This window comes from Equus caballus, chromosome 3 (genome assembly GCF_041296265.1).
Source record: "Equus caballus isolate H_3958 breed thoroughbred chromosome 3, TB-T2T, whole genome shotgun sequence".
Lineage (NCBI taxonomy): Eukaryota > Metazoa > Chordata > Mammalia > Perissodactyla > Equidae > Equus > Equus caballus.
This window is the reverse complement of record NC_091686.1, coordinates 14,642,952-14,662,511: the sequence shown is the minus strand read 5'-3', so window position 1 is coordinate 14,662,511 and position 19,560 is coordinate 14,642,952.

The following is a 19,560-nucleotide window of genomic DNA, read 5'->3' as shown; positions in this document are numbered from 1 at the left end:
AAGGGCAAGTGAAACATATGTATTATAACTAGTTCTTTGTAGATGTCTTTGATTTGTTTCCTTCATCCCCAGAATTACTCAAGAAAATTAATATTGAGATTTATCAGGAAACTTTCACCTATTTGTTGTGCCCTTGCCAAGCACCCAGATGGTACCTGCTGTACTTTGCATCCCAGGAAAAGAAGTCTTCAGTGAAGAACTCTGATTTAGTACTGGGTAACATGCTGAAGCTCGAGTTACATAAGTCTGTTCTTAGTTTTCCTTTTCTTGTAAACTGAGTTTTCATTATATCCAGGCCAAAGATCTGTGCTGTGGAAACACCTTGATTCTGACCACATACTTTGAGATTGCTTCTTCTTTATTGGCTACAGAACACATTATATTAATCCTAAATTGAGAAACTGTGGTTTATGGGATCCCCAATCTATGGATGGATAGGTTTTAGATTATCTTTCTGTCTATCGTTACTAGAAAGTGGTATGTTTGATTGGTAAGAGCTATGTGCCAGGCACCATGTTAAGTACTTTCATAGCCATTAACTGATGTATCATCAGCTTTAAGACAAGTTTCTAATGCTAATTTTATAAATGACAAAACATTATTAAAGAAGTTAAGTAATTTACATAATATAAACATGAAGGTGTGTTATCACTGGATGGACAGTATATAAAAACATGTACAATATGCAAGAATTTCTTGCTCCTAGAGTACCATTCTACAAGCAGATTTGAGTTGATGATTTTAAGAAACCAAGTTCCTGGCATTGAAAAATGGTGAAATCAGGTTACAAACCCAAATTTTTTTAGTTTAAGTCTGAAATTGTCTTCATTATGCTTTGGTATCACAGAGAAGAAAATGGGTAGCACAAATGGCTACCTAATTAGGAGTACAACCTCTGGAGTGAACCGAAGGGATTCAAATTGAAGCAATGCCACATGTTAGCATTTTAAACTTTGGCAAGTCAGTGCTGAGATTAGTATATTAATAGTACCTAACAGCTCATTTTAAAATATGGCTAAGCACACTGAGTCCTTAGCAAAGTGCCTAACATATCATTTGTGCTCAATGAGTGATATTTATTATTACTCATAATAATATAACTTAGTTTTGATTCAGCTACAAATAACTATGAATGTTTAAAGTGCTAATATAGGAAGCATTTGATGGCTGCAATAAGAAGAAAACCTCACTGCTAAAATGGCAGGCAATACCCACCATGTGTTTGCTTTGAAGGAGTTTCCTGCCTTCCTAATGGAAGATTAATCCCTGTCAAGGATTTGGAAGCTGATTAAATGAGTTCATCGTTTTACCGAAAGAAAGTCATTTGCTTGCCCAGGCTTCCTGCTGAACTAGCACCTTTGAATGATACTCATGCAATATTTAACTGGCGTAGGCATTGGAATACATTTAGTTCAAAATGGCCTTTACCTTAGGGTATGTGTAATCCAGCTAGAAATGTTTATTTTCATATTCTGAGCTAATCCAATTACCAGTTAATCACAATAGTGATTGATCTCTGTCAATAGGTTTATAACATCTGGGGAATTCTACATATTTACTTCATAGTTTTAAATAGCGTTAATAAATATTCAGTCCTAAACCCCTCTAAACACATTTTAAAGGAGTAATGTTGACTGGGATAGGCAGATGTCTATATGGTAAGTCAATCTTGCTATTATTGCTGACTTTAAATGGGCTTTCTGTACACTGAAAACTCACATACATGCACATATACACACTCACGCATGCATACATACAAACACATTTTCACACATACATGAATAAATGCATCTTTTTATTACGGAAGACTGTTTTGTGCTTCATAGTAACCCAACCACACATTAAGTTTATGAATAGTCTCATTTTTATCCCATGGCACTTAAAACCTTAAAGTCTTCAAATGATTTTATGATTAATATTGATTTTAATACTTCAGAGGAAAACAGTCCCCCATGTACAAGAGCTAACACTGAAATGCCTATGGAATTTTGGACCTGCCCAAAGTGTCCTCATTGAAACTTAAATAAGAGCTCATGCATTCAAATTGAGAAAGATAAAAAAGGATAAATAAGTCAATAATGGCAATGATTATCCCAAACGTCTCCAAAACAATACCAAGAAAGAGACAGGCTGGGTATTATTACCCTCAGCTTACAAATGAAGAAACCAGGGCTCAGACAATAGAAGGAAATTGACTAAACTCCCATATAGTAATTTGAATAATATTATAACCCTCCTTTTTTTGTTTTACTATAAATGCAGTGTACTTTTCAAACTATTTGATTTCTATCCCAAATTATAAGAGAGTAAACAGGGTATTGGAGACAAAGATTATTTACAAAAATTACAATTTTTTACCAAATTGATCGAACGCCAAGCAAAACTCTCATTTGGATCTCCAATCACTTTAAATTCCTGATATCTGACATGCCCCATATCCATGATGCCAATTCAGATGACAGCTCCATATAGCTTCGTATAACACTTTTACTCAAAACTAGTAAATGAAACAAATTTAGCCAATTGTCTCAATGTTAAACTATGATGGGTCACATACTCAGAAACCGATCTTGGTTTTTACCATGAAATTCATTCTCAGCCTCTTGATGTACTCTCCGTGTTACCACCAGCTCTGTGTGAAGCTATTTGTCTCAGCCTTACTTGAGTCTGTACCTGTTTTCAACAGTCAAGGGGCTTAAAGAGGATAAAATTAAAAGAAATTAGTATTTCCATTCCATCTTTGTCTATCATGGAGGTGAAGAATTTGGCCTGTGGGGCTGACTACTACTGAGATAAATTATAATAGTGGTGCTGTCCTGTCATGGGGCTGCTTTGCAGATCAACATGACACTCAGAAATGAAATAGAATACAATTGCTGTTGTGCTACTCTAACTCCTTGGGCTGGGCTGCTATCTCTGTTATTAGTAACACTGGGGACTAATTTTACTCACTCCTTCAGAGGCAGTAAATATATGCACAGTCATGCACTGCATAACAACATTTTAGTCAACAGCAACCCACATATACGATGATCCTATTAGGTTAGTACCATATCGCCTAGGTGTGTAGTAGGCTATACTATCCAGGTTTGTGTAAGTACACTCTATGATGTTCTCACAATGACAAATTTGCCTAATGACTCATTTCTCAGGATGTATCCCTGTCGTGAAGTGACTCATGACTATACACACACACGCATATACTCAGCACCAGTTAGATTCTGGTTCCTTGAGAATTTGAGACCATCTACACAAGTGTAGGGTAACTGAGAATTGAGATAACATTAGAAATGGTCAGAGTCCTGATCTATTCAGATTTTCATTCTCCTTTAGTTTCTCCTTCCTCTCTTAAAAGTTTTCAGTTCTTACAAATTAGCATGAAGATTCTGATCTTGTGTTTCCTGAAGAATTGGTACCACTAAGATGGGTAACATACTCTCCTTAAAATTCAAACCACATTCAAGCGTGATTGAATTTACAAAAACGCGATTGCAATTAAGTTATTTTGCAGTTTAAAGAAGAAAGTTCATCAAGGATGTGATGGCATTGTCTCCTGACCTACCCAATGTAGTCTAACCTTAGCTTCATTCTTACGTGATCAAGTAAAGCATTTTTCTCCATAGCCAAAGAACTTAAGATTTTCAAGTCACTATTCATTAAGCATCAAGATATTTTATTCCACAACTAAATCCTTCCTCACTGTCTCAGTGGATAAATAAACGATATGGTTCTACAGGTCTGTAAATATTATCATTTGTTATTTGAAGGAGAAAGACAACACAAAGCTTGTTGTTCTTCTTCTCTCATTTCATAACTCTAAATTATACAATTTCTACCATGTAAGTATTTTCAATCCTGCCCCTCTTTTCTAACCATTCTGTCACTTCCTTATTTTAAGACTCCATTATTTCACCTTTAGACAAATCTAATGTTCTCGTAATCCATATTCTTTTTACCAGTTTTACTCTCCATTCCCACCTTCAGGTCCCTTATACACTTTCTGTCTTCTGCAAAACCAGGCTGATTGAGAAACAACAAATGACCAGGTCCTTCCCTTGTTATAACATCTCAGTTGCCGTGCTCTGCGGGAAAACAAAAAGTCTGAGGTCTAAAGGCAAACATTCACAGTTTGATCATAGTCTAGCTCTCTTTCCTTATCCTCTACTGTCCCTGAAGTATTGACTAAATTAATGAATAAAAGTGAGTGGAGGCACAGCAGTTGGCAGTATGCTAAATCCTTGTCATTAGAAAATTAACAAATACAGGCAAAGCTACTGTTTTTGTGGGATCAATTTTGGCTGGTTTTTAAGTCATTAAAAATGAGAGGATATCCAACCTACAGCTCTTTCTAGCCCTTCCTGTACAGTCTTTAAACTGAACAGTATTTGTTTATGGATGAAGTGTTTCATTACAGTGAAATTTCATCATCTTATATTGGAAGAAACAATTTAGAGAATAAGAATTCCTACCTTCATTATTAAAACTGTAATATGTTTAATTATTTTAATATTCTCTATATTTTGGGGGAGATTTTCTCAATGAGAAAACAAGAGAAGTAAGTTGTCTTGAAAGTATTAATATAGCACCTGAAATATATTGTTGTAAATAAGTGACCTTCAGGTGGAAATATTGTGAAGTACTCTATTTCTGCATTCAAACTTAAGCTTCTGTTAGTGTTAAAACAAAACACTAGAGAGAAAAAAAAGAAATCTTGATGAAGATAATTAAATATAAAATTACTGGAAGGATTACTTGGAGATAATTGTTTTATCTAGTCCACGAAAGGGTAATTTAGGTTCACGGAGAGTGGGGGGTGCATATCTGACCAGGCCTGATATAAGGATACTGTTAAACTTCCTTTAGAATCTACAGACATTAAGATACATTTTCAAGAACGCTAGGAATATTAACGTATAAAAATACAGCATCAAGATCCTGTCCCATTAGTTTCTCAACATTGGGGTTCTAATATCAGTCCCAAGAGTATTACTAAAGATAAGATAAATAAGATCATCACTTCAACATAAATGAGATCATCTTATCATCCACTTTTGGCTTTTCCATTATATAGCTGTATATCCTTGTTAACCTAATATGTCTAGTGAAACATCCACTCCGGGTAGGCATCATTCTAAGCAAGACTGCTATCTATGATTGAAATCTCTCTAGAATCCTAAAACCTGTGCATGATCCTATGAAATTAGTAGTATATCTTACTGGATTATATTCTGGTATGTTCATTTCTTTGTTCATGCCTAAAATGCCTTCTCCTTCTCCCATCCTTTTTATTGCCCTAGATAACTCCTAATTATCTGCAAGGCCATAAGTCATTTCACCTCCTTCAGGAAGCCTTGCCTCTGAATTCAGTGATGCTTTCATTTACATGTTCGCTAACTGAATTGAAATAGTTTATCCACTTAATATTTTTATCTCAATTTCTTTGAGCTAATTATAGCTCTCATGAACAGGTGAAGAAACTTCAGTTCTCTGAATTTGAGTAAATTGTCAAATATCACAAAATGAGACCAGAATTTAAACCCAGTTCTCCAAACTCTCTAGTTCCTTACTGTACAACAGAGCATTGCGTTTGATCAACGCTGATTCTTCATGCTCTGTGATATTCATTTTGCTTTAATGAAAACTTCTGAGAATGTCAACTTTGTCTCTCTTTATAATGGTTAATCACACATACATGCATAACAACAAATACACAAAAATGAATAGTAACTAAAATGCCAAAATATTGAATTTTATAAATGTTGTTTTCTTCTTAATTCATTGAGTCTGGCTTGGGTAATGTGCGCAATGTGAAGCAAAAATCTTCACTGCTGTTATACCCACATGCAAATCTATTACTTGAAAAATATTCCATCAGGTGCAAAGTAGCAAAGTTAAATTGGAAGGAAGATCAAGACCTAACATCTTCTATAAAACGAATGACTTTGGAATAACTATACATTGTGTTGATATTTAGTATTTCCCAGATGCATGTATTCTATTCGTATGTGCTATTATTCGAAAAGAAGCATTTGATGAAATTCCTCCCTCTAGGTCTGCAGAATTTTTAAAATTTTCATGTTACAGTGAATTTCTCAAGTCAAGTCAGTGGTAGCAAGAAAAACATGGCTATGATAAAAAATTTTTCTAATCTTCTACTAGAGTCAAAGTTGTCTCTTTGTATCAGTTACTCTATGTCTTCATTAAGATCCTTCTGTCTGAAAAATTCTTTATTGGCTTCCACATACGGAGATGGGAGAGAGACAATGCAAGTCCTTTCTTTGACTGCACTGATGATAAAAATTGCCATGATGTTTATTAATCTTTATAAGTTTAATAAGAAATGTGGATGACTAGAGGTATGTAAGATGAATGTACTGATGAGTTGGATATTATCCCATTTTTAAACAGATATGTGTGTCTATATGTATTTATATTTTACTCAAAGTAAATGCCTGAAAATGTTGACATATATTTATATCTACAGATTATCTATCTACCTATCTGTCTATCTATCTATGCATCTCTTAATAGTGGTTGTATTTGAGAGATGGATTTATGGTTATTGACTGTTTTCCTTATAGTTATCCTAGTTATTTTACAATTGATTTATATTAATTGTATAAACTACTTTTTAATTATACAGCACTGTGAAGAATTATGCTTTTAGCTTTTATGTAATATCATCTATTGTCTACTGTACATTTTAATTCCCCAGAAGTTCTTAGACACTATCAAATTTAACCCTGAATATTGTTTTGTGAAGTCAGCTGAAAAGCATCCCTGCTATTAAATGGTTTGCAATTTGGCTAAATCTAAATATCTGTTAGGTAACCTTTATTCCTGTATCTTTTTTTACACGTGTAATCCAATCCATAAGCAACTTGTTTCTTCTAACTTCAGATAAAGCATTCAAAATATGAATAAGACACCGCTCATACCTTCCCACTACCTGCATAGAAGCCCCCATCATCTGTCGTCTGAATTACTGCCATCAGCTACTAATAGCCCTTCTTGCCCCTTTCTGATCTCTTGTAATCTGTTTATCACATACCTGGCTAAGGGCCTAGCTATTCTTGAAGACACCAAAGTGGCTTCTATTTCAAGACTCTTTGTGCTTCTTTCTCCACCTAGTATATTCTTCCTCTGGACCGCTGAGTGACTTCATCTTTCATTTCATTCAGGTTTTGTTTATAGGGGACAATCATGACCAGCTTATCTAAAATATCTCATTCACTTTTTTTTTAATGTTTATTAGCCTTCAGATTTTCTCTACTGTGAACTTGCTATCTATAATTTTTTTTGCAGCCTAAATTTCTATTGCATTTTACCGTCTTACCAATGTAACAACTTTTCATTGGATTTTAGCCTTAAATCTATGATTCTCATTACAAATTTTGTAGCAAAAAATCTCTCCCTATTTTTGAGGAGCTTATGCATTTCTGTTCCTGTTTAATGAGGCTCCCCACCCTAAGCTTTTACATCTAACCTCCGAGGTTTGCTTCTAAAATTGCTATTCCTTAATCTATTTGGAATTTATTTTGCATGCAATGTGAGTAGGGGTTCAACTTAGTTTCATCCATTCACTTTTCTAAGTCTTTATTTCACTATCATTTATATTTCTCCATTATGTTTTTGTTGACGTCATTGCTGATTATTGTCTATTTTCATATTTGTATGTAATATCCTCATGGGTAGGGACTTTTGTATCTTGATCATCACCGTAAAATCTGGCCTGCACCTACTAAGGATCCCATAAATGTTTATTAAGTAAATTAATAAATAAAGACTAATATTATTTATTGTTTAATTCCCAAAGCAATATTTAGACTTGGAATATGTTATCTTAATAATTTCCTATGTGAACTAAACTTTATTTCCATTTCATAAATGATAAAAGTGATAGATAAGAAGATGAAACAACTTGTACTTGTCAGGTGAGTGGAAATGCTAGATCTAGAATCCACAACCTGTGGTTCATAATCTGTTTGGTTATCTTCTCTGAAGAGGAACCTTCCTCCAGGCCATTTGGAAATAAAGAAGTTGCTCCTAATTTCCTAAGAAAATGGGAAACCTTCCCAGGGATTTGAAAACCACTGAATTCCATTACCTCTAGAATAAGGTTGGAGTTTTCATCAAGTTGCCAGAGAGCAAATTTTTCCATCTTTATAGGAAAATTCAGAATCATAAATAATACTCCTTAATCTTGGTCAGTTTAGCCTAGTCACTTGGCAGAGATTCCAGAAATTTGTGTGGATCTCTCCGATTTCCTCACTTCGAATCAGTTTACCAGTCTGAGTTTATTTTTATTTTCTGGAAGAGCAAATGTTCTTCTTGATATCCATGTGAATTTTAGTAGGCATGTTTGTTTGCTTGCTTGTTTATTTTTTTAGTGCAGATTAATAGAACAATAGTTTCCTCTTACACTGGTATTTTCAGAAGTCTAAATTGTGGATGGATTTGCTTTATTTACATTTCAGGCCCACCTGGCACTCATAGGCACATAGAAGCAAACTTTATTTTGCTCATCTGTATCACTTTTATTATTATTATTTTATTGAGGTCATAATAGTTTATAATATTGTGAAATTTCAGTAGTACATTATTGTCAGTCACCATACAATGTACCCCTTTACCCTTTATGCCCCGCCCACCGAACTCCTCTAGTTCCTCTCTGTTAAACCACTAATGTGTTTTCTTTGTCCACATGTTTGTTTATCTTCCACATATGGGCAAAATCATGTGGTATTTGTCTTTGTCTGGCTTATTTCACTTAATGTAATGCCCTCGAAGTCCATCCATGTTGTTGCGAATGGGACAATTTTGTCTATTTATGGCTGAGTAATATTCCATCTTCTCTATCCATTCATCAGTCAATGGGCATTTGTGTTGCTTCCACATCTTGGCTATGGTGAATAATGCTGCAATGAACATATAGCTACATAAGGCTCTTTGAATTGTTGACTTTAAGTTCTTTGGATAAATATCCAGTAGTGGGATAGCTGGGTCGTATGGTATTCCTATTTTTAATTTTTGAGAAATCTCCCTACTATTTTCCATAGCAGCCTCATCAGTTTGCATTTCGACCAGTAGTGTGTGATGGTTCCTTTTCCTCCACATCCTCTCCAGCATTTGTAGTTTTTTGTCTTGGTGATTATAGCCATTCTAATGGGTGTAAGGTGATATCTCATTGTAGTTTTGATTTGCATTTCCCTAATGATTAATGATGTTGAACATCTTTCCATGTGCCCATTGGCCATCTGTAAATCTTCTTTGGAAAAATGTCTGTTCATATCTTTTGCCCATTTTTTGATCACGTTGTTCGTTTTTTTTGTCATTGAGTTATACAAGTTCTTGATATGTTTTAGAGATTAACCACTTGTCAGATGTATGATTTGCAAATATTTTCTCCCAGTTGGTGAGCTGTCTTTTTGTTTTGTTCCTGGTTTCCCTTGCCTTGAAGAAGCTCATTAGTGTGATGTAGTCACACTTGTTTATATTTTCATTTGTTTCCCTTGTCTGAGTAGATGTAGTTTCAAAAAGATGCTTCCAAACCCATGTCAAAGAGTGTAGTGCCTATATTTTCTTCTGGGAGTTTTGTGATCACATCTCACCTTCAAATGTTTAATCCATTTTGAGTTAATTTTTGAGTATGGTGAAAGAAAATGTTCTACTTTCATTGTTTTACTTCTGGCTGTCCAGTTTTCCAACACCATTTATTGAAGAGACTTTCCTTTCTCCATCATATGTTCTTGGCTTCTTTATCAAAGGTTAGCTGTCCATAGATGCGTGGTTTTTTTTTTCTGGGCTTTCACTTCTGTTCCATTGATCTGTGTGTCTCTTTTTGTATCAATATCATGCTGTTTTGATTACTATAGCTTTGTAGTATATTTTGAAATCAGAGATTGTGATGCCTCCAGCTTTGCTCTTTTTTCTCAGGATTGCTTTAGCTATTCAAGGTCTTTTGTTGCCTTATATGAATTTTAGGATTCTTTCTTCTATTTCCATGAAGAATTTCATTGGGGTTCTTATTGGGATTACATAGAATCTGTAGATTACTGTAGGTAGTATGGACATTTTAACTATGTTTGTTCTTCCAATCCATGATCATGGGGTATTTTTCCATTTCCTTATATCTTCTTTGATTTCTTTCAATAGTGCCTTATAGTTTTCATTGTATAGGTCTTTCACCTCCTTGGTTAAATTTATTCCTAGATATTTTATTCTTCTTCTTGATTGTAAATGGGATTGTATTCTTGAGTTATCTTTCTGTTAGTTTGTTATTAGTGTATAGAAATGCAACTGATTTCTGTAAATTGATTTTATACCCTGAAACTTTGCTGTAGTTGTTGACTATTTCTAATAGTTTTCCCATGGATTCTTTAGGGTTTTCTATGTATAGAATTATATTATATGCAAACAGCAAGAATTTCACTTCTTCCTTTCTAATTTGGATACCTTTTATTTCTTTTTCTTGCCTAATTGCTCTGGGCAAAACGTCCAGTACTATGTTGAATCAGAATGATGAGATTGGGCGCCCTTGTCTTGTTCCTGTACACAGAGGAATGACTTTCAGTTTTTCACCGTTGAATATGATGTTCCCTTTGGGTTTGTCAAATATGGCCTTTAATAAGTTGAGATACTTTCCTTCTAAACTCATTTTATTGAGAGTTTTTATCATAAGTAAATGTTGGATCTTTTCAAATGCTTTCTCTGCTTCTATTGAGATGATTGTGTGATTTTTATTCCTCATTTTGTTAATGTGGTGTTTCACATTGATTGATTTGCAGAGGTTGAATCATACCTGCCTCCCTGGTATAAATCCTATTTGATCATGGTGTGTGGTGCTTTTAATGTATTGCTGTATTTGATTTGCCAATACTTTGTTGAAGAATTTTGCATCTATGTTCATCACCAGTATTGGCCTGTAATTTTTCTTCTTTCTATCGTCCTTGTCTGGCTTTTGGATCAGGGTGATGTTCATGCCATAGAATGAATTAGAAAGTCTTCCATCTTCTCCAATCTTTTGGAATAGTTTGAGAAATACAGGTATTACATCTTCTTTGATGTTTGGTAGAGTTATCCAGAGAAGCTATTTGGTCCTGCCTTTTTTCTTCTTGGGAGGTTTTTGATTACTGTTTTAATCTGTTTACTTGTGATTGGTCTATTCAGATTCTCAATTTCTGAAGGACTGTATGAGTCTGAGAATTTATCCATTTCTTCTAGATTGTCCAATTTATTGGTGTATAGTTTTTCATAGTATCCCCTTATAATCCTTTGTATTTTGGTGGTATCCATTGCAATTTCTCCTCTTTCATTTCTAATTTTATTTATTGAGCCTGCTTTCTTTTTTCCTTAGTGAGTCTGGCTAAGGGTTTGCCAATTTTGTTTATTTTCTCAAATAACCAGCTCTTAGTTTCATTGATATTCTCTACTGTCTTTTTGGTGCTTATTTCATATATTTCTGCTCTGATATTTATTATTTCCCTCTTTCTGCTGACTTTGGTCTTTGTTCTTCTTTTTCCAGTTCTGTTAGGTGTAGTTTAAGATTACTTATTTGAGATTTTTCTTATTTGTTAAGGTGGGCCAGAATTGCTATGAATTTCCCTCTTAGGACCACTTATGCTGTATCCCATATGAGTTGGTATGTGGTCTTTTCATTTTCATTTGTCTCCAGATATTTTTTGATTTCTCCTTTAATTTCTTCTTTGATCCATTGGTTGTTCAGTTTGTTCTCCACATATTGATGATTTTCCCAGCTTTTTCCTTGTAGTTGATTTCTAGTTTCATAGCGCTATGGTCAGAAAAGATGCTTGATATGATTTCAGTCTTCTTAAATGTATTCAGACTTGCCTTATTTCCCAACATATGATCTCTCTTTAAGAATTTTCCATGTGCACTTGAGAAGAATTTGTATTCTGCTGTTTTTGGAAGGAATGTCTTATATGTATCTATTAAGTCCATCTGGTCTAGTTTTTCATTTAATTCTACTATTTCCTTGTTGACTTTCTGTCTCAATGATTTATCCATTGATGTTAGTGGGGTGTTGAGGTCTCCCACTGTCATTGTGTTGCTGTTAATTTCTCCTTTTAGGTCTTTTAATAGTTTCTTTATGTACTTTGGTACTCCTGTGTTAGGTACATATATATTTATAAGTGTTATATTCTCTTGGTGGAGTGTCCCTTTTATCATTACATACTACCCCTCTGTGTCTGTCATTGCCTTTTTTTTTATCTTAAGTTTACTTTGTCTGATATAAGTATGACAACACCTGTTTTCTTTTGTTTGCCATTAGCTTGGAGTATCATCTTCCATCCCTTCACTCTGAGCCTGTGTTTCTCTTTAGAGCTGAGATGAGTTTCCTGGAGGCAGCATTTTGTTAGGTCTTGTTTTTTAATGCATCCAGCTACTCTGTGTCTTTTGATTGGAGAATTCAATCTGTTTACATTTAGAGTGACTATTATTATACAAGAGCTTAGTACTTCCATTTTATTGCTGTTTTCTGGTTGTTCTGTATTTCCCTTTTTCTTGTCCTGTGTATTTCTGATGGCCAATTCAGTTTGGTGATTCTCTGTCATAGTTTTCTCAGTCTCTCTATTTTAAAATTTGTGTCTCTGTTCTGATTTTTTGTTTAGTGGTTGCCATGAGGTTTGTGTACAAGATCTCATAGATAACATAGTCCATTTTCTGGTAACCTCTTATTTCCTTACTCTAAGCAGACCCATCCCTTTCCTGTTCCCTATCTAACTTATTGTTGTCACAACTTATTCCATTTCATATTGTGAGTTTGTGATTAAAATGAAGTGATTATATTTATTTTTGATATTTTCTTTCCCTTTATCTTTAATGCTTTAATTAATTGTTTGCCAGTTTGTTCTGATAGAAAGCTGCAACTTTCTCATTTTATCTCTCTGTTTATTCCCTTGCTCAAGTCTTTGTAAACCCTTTTTTTGAGGGGTATGAGTGCATTCTTGATCATTTCTTGTTGGGGGAGGGGTCTTGTGGTCACGAACTCCCTCAGCTTTTGTTTATCTGGGAAAGTTTTTATTTCTCCATCATATCTAAAGCACAGTTTCACTGGACAGAGTATTTTTGGCTAAAAGATTTTTGTCTTCAGAATTTTGAATGTATAGTTCTCTTCTCACATAACCTCTAAGATTTCTGCTGAAAAATCTGCTGAAAGCTTGATATGAGTTCCTTTCTAGGTTATTTTATTCTGCCTTGCCACCTTTAATATTTTTTCTTTGTCATTGAGTTTTGCCAGTTTTACTAATATATGCCTTGGAGAAGGTCTTTTTACATTGAGGTAATTAAGAGTTCCATTAGCCTAATTTACACGTAATTCCAGATCCTTCTCCAGGTTTTGGAAGTTCTCAGTTATTATTTCTTTGAACAAGCTCTCTGCTCCTTTCTCCCTTTTTCTCCCTCTAGAATACCTGTAATCTTTATGTTGCATCTCCTAATTGAATCAGATATTTCTTGGAGGATTTCTCCAATTCTTTTTAGTTTTAGTTCTCTCTCCTCTTCCATGTGAAGCATTTCTATATTTCTATCCTCTAAATTATTAATTCTGTCCTCCACAATATCAACTCTATTTTTTAACGATTCTAGGATTTTTAATGATTTCTAGAACGAAATATTCATTGTGTTCTTCATCTCCAAAATTTCTGATTTTTTTTTTTTAGAATTTCAATCTCTTTTGTGAAGAATTTCCTCTTTCTATTAATTTAATTCCTGAGTTCATTGGACTGTCTTTCTGAGTTTTCTTGTAACTCGTTGGGTTTCTTTATGATAATTATTTTGAATTCTCTGTCATTTAGATTGTAAATTTCTGTGACTTCAGGATTGGTTCCTGGGTACTTGTCATTTTCCTTCTGGTCTGGAATGTTAATATACTTCTTCATGCTATTTGATGAGGTGGACTTGTAACATCACATAGAGGTAGTGTTAGGTCATAGATTCCACCTACCACCATTTGGTGGAGAGCAAGATGCATTTTCTGAGTGCACTGTGATTGCTGGCAGCTGTGCCTGTCCATTGGAAGCTGGGCTGACTGGTCTGTGTTTGACTGCTGGCCACTGCTTCTTTACACACACACATGCAGGAATTCTTGCAGAGATCTCCTGCTCTGGCTGACAGGTCCAGCTAGTGCACTAGGTGGGAGTGGGAGGAGGGGAACTTTCTTTCATATGAACAAACCCATGTGCTCCCACTCTGCACTCACTGTCTGCCTGCCTGTGCTGCTTGCCTTGGTGGGGGCACACCCATGATTACTTAGCTAGATAGCTGCCCACTGCCACTTGGAGAGGAAGAGGAGATCCAGCTGCCTTCTTCCGCTGCCTCCTGACGGGGCCCCAGCACCCCTATCTTCAGATATATGGCTTCATGGATCTCTCAGATGTCTATTGCGTTGTGTGGATGTCTTCTGTTGGTTTATGAATGTCTTTTTTATTGTATCTTAGGGGGCAGAGACTGAGAGGAGAGCTCACTCCACCATGATGCTCACATCACTCTTTTGCTCAACTGTATCTTTAATTTGATTAATCAGTTTACATCTCAGAAGTGGGACCCAAGTTGTACACATGTCCATGATAATCTCTGTAGATAATTGACAGAGTTACCACCCCTGGCACAGTAGCAATAGATTCAGCTTTTCCCTAATTCTGCTCAGAGATAGCTCTGGATTTTGGGGTTGTATTCTTTTTTTGGCTATTGTTGCTGTATCCCTAAGACAAAAAAGTTATTAATTCTCCTATACTTTGCCCCAGTATTCCACAATTTTTAAATTGAGCCACATCTCCCAAATTCTCTAGACAGAAATCTTCTATTCATATCTGATTCCACATTCTCTTTAATTACTTATGTTCAATCCATAAGGAAAGCTTATCAACTCCACAAACCTATATCTATATCTATACTTCTATCTATATCTATACTCATATATACATTCACATCTGTATCATATATCTGTATCTATACATCTATATTCTGTATCTACAACTACATCTATGTCTACATAGTATAAATATACATATATATGTATTAAACTTTGCTTATATATTAAAAATCTGTCCATTTCACTGTTTCGTGTTATATGACTGAAGTGAAGACCTGCATTTTATCTCAAGAGTACCTGCAAAACACTTCTTACTGTCTCTTCCCTTTCTTGACTGATATCCACACTCTCAGTAATTGATTGTTGACCTAGAAGCCAAAGTGACTTTGTTTTAAAGAAAATTTAACATTATGTCCCAAAATAAAAAATTTTATCTTTTCACTGAACCAAAACTACTATATAAATTATCGACCATAGCCTAAAAGGCCCTTTTCTGCTTATTCAGCATCACCTCTTTCTCCATTCCCCACTTCTTAGTAGTTTGTTCCTTTCCATGGTTGGGTAGTATTCCATTGTCTAGATTTATGACAATTTACTTAGTCATTAGTCTATTGATTGACACCTCTTTCTCCATTCCCCACTTCTTAGTAGTTTGTTCCTTTCCATGGTTGGGTAGTATTCCATTGTCTAGATTTATGACAATTTACTTAGTCATTAGTCTATTGATTGATATGAGTTGTTTCCATTTTTTTATTTACTGCTATGATTAATGCCACCAGGAAAATTCAGAAAAAAGTCTGTGAAGATATATGCCTTAAGTTCTCTTGGGTGAATACCTAGAAGAACAATTCCTGGGTAATATGGTAAGTATATGGTTTACCATACAGAAAAAGTCCAAGTATTTCAAAATATGTTGTAGCATTTTGCATACCCATTAGCAACACATATTTTTTCCAATTTTTCCAAATATCCTAGCCAACACCTGGTGTTGTCAGTTTTACAAATTTTATTCATTCAAGTGTGTATAGGTAAATCTCATTGTAATGTTACTTTGAATTTTTTTCTGAAAGTTACAGATATTGAATATCTTTTCACATGTTTATTGGCCATGTCAGCATCTTCTTGTGTGAAGTCTCTGCTCAAGATGTTTGCCCATTTTTATCATGTTGTTTGTTTCCTTGGTTTTGCATTGTGAGAATTCTTTATTCTGAACACACGCCATTGTTAGTTAAATGTATTACAAATGTTTTCTTCCATATTTCAGTGATTGCTTTTTCATTTTTTCAATTATAGGCCATTACAAGAACAAAATGTTTTGATTTTTATGAGTTTCTATTGATTCTCTTTTTGTTTTCCTTTCATGGTATATGCTTTTGGTTTCCTATGTAGAAACTTAGCTTATCCCAATTGCATAAATAAAATAGCTATGGCATCTTCTAGAAATTTTATGATTTTAGCTTTATGTTTAGGTCTTTTTTCATTTTAAGATAATTTTTATATGGGATAAGGAAAGGATTGAGGCCCAATGTTTTCTTTTTTTTCTTTTTAAGATTGACACCTGAGCTAAGATCTATTGTCAATCTTTTTCTTTCTTCTTTTTCTCCCCAAAGCCCCCCCCCAGTACAATGTTGTATATTCTAGTTGAAGGTCCTTCAAGTTGTGCTAAATGGGATGCCACCTCAGCATGACTTCATGAGTGGTATTAGATCCATGCCCAGGATCCAAACTGGCAAAAACCTGGGCCACAAAAGCAGAGTGCATGAACTCAACCACTCAGTCATGGGGCTGAGTTCCAATGTTTTCTTATTTTATATCCAGACATTAGAACTCGGTTTGTTGAAATAATTAATTGCCCCCCATTCTTAAAATTTGGCAGCAGTTTAACCTGCAATAATATTATAGAATGCTTAACATAGAATGGAAGACTCTTATAATACTATAATTTCAATTTCCTCCTTTCAACCTTTGTACTATTTTTGACCTACATTTTATTTGCGTAAATGTTATAATTTTATGACACATTATTTTTACTTTAAATTTCAAATATTTAAGGAAATTTTAATGTGAAAAAGTCTTTATGTTTCCCCATATATTTACTATATTTGTTGATATCTGATACTTTGTGTAGATTCAAAGCTACATTTGAATTATTTTTTAGCTATGTCTGAAGAATTTCTTTACTTAATTTTGTCTAAAAAATTGCTATTTATTCTAGTGAAAATCTGCTGGAAAAAACATTTCTGAAATTTTTATGAATAAATCTTTATTTCAACCTCATATTTGATAGATATTTTCTCTGAGGTTACTGTAGTTTGATTTTTTTCTTTCTCTCAGACCTTTAAAAATGGTAGCAATTATTCTCTGTCATATAATTTCACAAAGAAAACTACAGTCATTCGTCTCTTTGCTCCTTCGTCTTTAATGAGCCTTTTCTTTTCTGCCTACTTTAAAAATTTTCTGTTTATTACTGCCTGTCAGTAGTTTTATTAGAATATGTCTTTATGTCGTTTGTTGTGTTTATTTTGCTTGGATTTTCTCAAGTTTATTGACATTTTGGATTTATAGCTTTTATCATACTTAGTAAATTTTATCCACTATTTCTTGACCACTTAATTTTGTTCCATGGGTCACTAGAACTGTCCTTTCTTTAATATTCAGGCTTTTTTTCCCCTCTGTGCTTTAGTTTGGATTATTTCTATCCCTTTGTCTTTAAGTTTACTGATCTTTTCTTCTGAAGTGTCCTCCTGCTGATTAGCCCATCCATGAATAATTAAATTATTAATATTACATTTTCATTTTGGAGATGTATCATTTGCTTCTTTCACATTTTCCATTTCTCTCCTTATTTTGCACATGGTTTCCTTTAACCCTTGGGCATAGAAAAATAAGGTATTCTTGTCTACACTCTCAACATCGCTATCATTTCTATGTCTGTTTTTATTGTTCCTTTTTTTTAACTTTTGGTTCACATTTTCTTGCTTATAGTCATGCCTTACAAGTTTTAGTTGGATGTTGGACATTGTGAATGTTATGCTGGTGAATGTCTGAATTTAGCTTTCCTTCTTGAAAGAGTTATGAACTTTATTATGGCATAATTAAATCAATTGCATATCAACTTTCATCTGTCGAGACTTGTTTTAAGCACTTTTTAAGAGCACCTATTATTCTGGAATTGTTTAGTCCTACTACTAAGATGTGGGCCTTTTGGGGTTTTGACTGAATAGCCAAGTGATGAACGAAAGTTCTACTATGAATTGACAGAGCTAGAAAGTCTACCTACACTGTGTGATTTCTGAGAATTATTCTGTTTACAGCACTCTGGTCACTCTTTGCAGGGCTCCTGGAATATTACCCCAAATGTACAAGAATTAGTATCTGGCAAAGACAGAAACAGATTCCTCTTCAGATTCTGGTGATCTTTTTCTGTGTAGATCTGTCTCCTCCAAAATTCTACCTCGTCACATAATTTAGCATCTCTAAACTCTGACCGCTGTGCAGAAAAATCAGGCAATAGTACAGTCCACCAAATTTGTTTCTCTTCTCTCAGAGTAACATTCTATGCCGTCTGAAATACAATGTCTGAAAATAACTATTTCATGTATTTTGTCCTGTCTTCCTCTTGTAATGGTGGGAAGGTGTTATGGGCTCAATTGTGTCTCCCCAAAATCCATGTGTTAAAGTTCTAACCCCCAGTACTTTAGAATGTGACTGTATATGGAGATAGGACCTTTAAAGAAGTAAGTAATGTAAAATGAGGTCATAAGCGTGGGCCATAATTCATTGTGGTGGGTGTTCTTACAAGAAGAGGGAACTGGGACACAGATGCACACAAACCAAGAGACAACCATGTGAGGACACAGCCATCTCCAAGTCAAGGAGAGAGGCCTTAGAAGAAAGAAAACCTATGCACACCTTGATCTTAGACTTCCAGTCTCCAGAACTGTGAGAAAATAAAGTTCTGTTGTTTAAGCCCCCCTGTCTATGATCATTTGTGATGGAAGTTCTAGAAAACTAATACAGAAGATAAGTCAGATTTTCATTACTCCAATCTTTCCAAAAGAAAAGGGCCTTAATATTACTATAAACAGACAAATATAATTTAAATTATATCTTAAAATGAAGTATTCTGCGTATCACCTAGATACCATTAGGAAGACATACTCAAGGAAACACAAGTGTTGTAACTTTTGAATTGTGGAATATAAATTGGATCTTGTTCAATCTTCTTTATTTGAATGACTCACAGTATCTTATTTTATTGCACAATATAGCCTTGTTTCAGTGAATTAGTGAGATAAGAGCAAATGACCTCTCTTCATTTGTCTAGCACTGAACTCTATAACAAGTGTTGTGCATTTCGTAAATGGACACTTTTTCAATGGAAAGACAAGCAGCAACCATTTCCTGTGGATCTAGTCAATCCTAAATACTACGCTAGTTATGTTGTGTTATGTTATTCACTTTTTAATATACGTGACACTGTAATTTTCCTGTGCCCATTAACCAGATGGGGAAACCCAGATCAGATGGGCTGCTTGAGTCACTCATGATCAAATGACTAGTGAGTTAAAGAATCAATATTCATACCAATTACCTGCCTACTTCTATGAGCTCTTGGTCTTTCCTCCATGTTAATCAGGATAGTATCATGATTTTGATCGAGACTGTTGTTCTTTTCCCAGGTGTGCATGCCTGGTGGGATGTTCAGGAATTTTGATTTGTTTGTT